We start from the raw sequence: 2,960 nt of genomic DNA on the forward strand, positions 1-2,960 counted from the left end.
TGCAAACATACATCTTTTTTTTTTTTCATTTCAATAAGGGGATAGAAGATGAAATAGAGGTGTTAAATATATTGATCTGAAAAAGAAAATTTTGATACAAGGTCAGTTACAATTGAGGAATTATACTTTAGGGCATTTTGAAAAACGTCAAAGGTATTGGGAACATTTTATTATAAAGGATTACAACAAAAAAACAACTTTTAAATAAAATTTTTTTAAAGTACTTATGACCTAAAATTGGAGCTAGACTAATCAGACTTTATGATTTTTTTAAAAAGTCATGGGTCTTAGAGGATATTTTATAAGGTTTACCTCTGGTATAGAAGTATTCCCAAATGATTTAAATAATATTAAGCTTTACTAAAACTAGTGAGTTTATTGGGTTTTTTTTAAATCTTTTTTTTTTTGTCTTTATGAAGTTTTTATTTTAAAGATGAAATTTATTTCAAAAGTTCTTATATAAACCAATCATGAATAAACTTTTATAATGAACTTCTCAAATCTTTTTACTATCTACCTTTCTGGCTCAGCTGGTAAAGAATACGCCTGCAATGTGGGAGACCTGGGTTTGATCCCTGGGTTGGGAAGATCCCTTGGAGAAGGGAAAGGCTACCCACTCCAGTATTTCTGGCCTGGAGAATTCCATGCGACTGTATAGTCCATGGGGTCACAAAGAGTCAGACAGGACTGAGCGACTTTGACTTTCTTCTTGGGATAGCATTGTTATAATAGTATTACATTTCCTTTTTTATTCAAATGAACTGTTTTCAAGATTAATGATTATTAGCAAATCTTGATGCAAGATAAACATGATACTATAAAATTACCATTTCCTATCAACTATCTAAAGTAAAAAAGTATTTGGTACTAAGTGTTCTTATGTTCAAATTCAAAAGTAATTTTTAGTCCCAAGGGAACTTGGTACTCCAAGACTTAAATTTTAATGATATTTACATAATATATATATTTATATTTTTAATCACTAAGTTCCTCATCACTGAAGTACATGCTTTTCTTTATCCTTGGGCGTCTTGAATCATCTGATGTTGAAGGACCTCCTGAACTGGGTTTCCATTTTTTTTGTTCTTCTTCAATTTTGGCTTGCTGGAAAGCTATGGCCTGACTGAGGCTGTCAAGAGCAGGATCTTCCCCTTCATCTTCACTTTCTTCTACTTCTTCAATTTCTTCTTCTGGCTCAGGAATTTTCTTTTTTTTCTTTTTTTCTTTCTTCTTTGGAGGTTCACGTTCTCCAAGCATATTTTTAGGACAGGCATAACTTAAGTGTCCACTTTCCCCACATTCATAACACTTAGATTTATCAAAGTAGTTTCGTCTTTGGATGAACTCAGCTGCTCTTCCATTGTCAATAGCAATGCTTGCTTTCATCACTCTACCAAATAACTGTTTGTTGTTTATTGCCCTGGTACAGTTTTGTGCAGAGTCTTTATCCAAAAATAGAATAAATGCAACCCCTTTACTCCTCCGGGTATCTTTATCTTTCATTATAGTAACCTTTACAACTTTGCCATACTTGGAAAATATCCGATATAAGTCATTGTTGGTCAGGGAAAAGGGCAGATTGGATACATACACTGTGCTTTTACTTGGGGCCAATCCACCACTCATTTCTTCAAGTGGGGCGGGCCCGGGGGGGAGGGCCAGAAGAGCGCGAGCCCTCAGCTCACTTGGGGCTCAACCCCGACCGTACGTTGCTCCTTGCAGCTGCCTCTGCATCACGGGTCCCGGGAGGGGTCGGGCACAGGAGACGAGAAGGTAGCTACCGCGCCTCTTCCCGGCTTTCCTTTGTCCCAAACCCCCTAAATCTTATTTTTAATTTTCATGGCATTTCTTATTTTACAAAGTGTTAGTTTTATTTTATCTATTGAATACAAAAGTGCTGAACAAAATTATGTGTTAGGTACTATTGTAGATTCAAGGTCAGAGAGAAAATATGTAAACATGTGCAGAAAAATTCATAGTCAGCTAAAGATAGCTTCAAGTATGTCCCTGTAATCATGGACATAATGACACAAAAGAGAGACACATTTGAGGATCCAGTCTTAATTCTAATCATTTTGCTTCCTAGCCAGTTTTTGGCTTCTCTACTCTCTACTTGCATCTTGCCTCCTGAGTGGAATTTCACACCTGTAACTGTGTCTTCTCAGTGAAATGCACACTTTACCTGGCAGAGGGTGAACAAAATTCTTCAAGTGCTGAGGCCTCTGAACTCTGATTGGAATTCTTCACTCATTCTGTCCAAGTTAAAGGTGTTTTAACAACTACTCACTAACTAGAGACAACATATCCACAGATTAAAATCAGGAAAGTTCCTTGATTTTTATATCAGTACACCAACTGACATGAATCTCTAAAAATTAGGAAATGGTGAACAAATGTGAATTGAGTTAATGAATGAATGAATGAAAAACTATTCTTTATACTTAAGAATGACACTGTTCTTCCCACTATTCCTACAGGTTACTATTTCCTTATGAAAATATTTTAATTATATAGCTTCAAGAAACTTAAAATATTGACAAATATAAAACAAATTCACAAAACAATTTCAATAGTAGACTAGATTTAATGCTACCAGAATGCTATGGGATGTTGGAGGAAGTTGATACTGTCTGGAGAAACAGACAAGTTTTTATTTGATTAATAATGTAGTTTTTCAAAACAATAAAATGTATCTTTAACTGGAAAATCTGAACTCTGGTGCTATATTTACACCAATTTATTTTACAGATACTCAGAAGATTCTATGGACTTAAGTACTGAAATTAGTTGTTCAGTTCTATTCAACAATGTATGATTACACTGGTAAGATCTATTCTGATTCTAAATATGGGCTTCCCTGGTAGCTCAGACAGTAAAGAATCCTCCTCCAATGCGGGAGACCTGGGTTTGATCCCTGGGTTGGATCCCCTGGAGAAGGGAACAGGCTACCCACTCCAGTA

At 35.4% G+C, this 2,960-nt stretch overlaps 1 pseudogene; it reads right to left on the reverse strand.

Moving 5' to 3' along the window:
- Positions 1 to 975: 975 nt before the first annotated feature.
- On the reverse strand, positions 976 to 1,783 carry LOC138087586 (zinc finger CCHC-type and RNA-binding motif-containing protein 1 pseudogene; annotated as a pseudogene).
- Positions 1,784 to 2,960: the final 1,177 nt, after the last annotated feature.

Source organism: Capricornis sumatraensis, chromosome 1 (assembly GCF_032405125.1).
Source record: "Capricornis sumatraensis isolate serow.1 chromosome 1, serow.2, whole genome shotgun sequence".
NCBI lineage: Eukaryota > Metazoa > Chordata > Mammalia > Artiodactyla > Bovidae > Capricornis > Capricornis sumatraensis.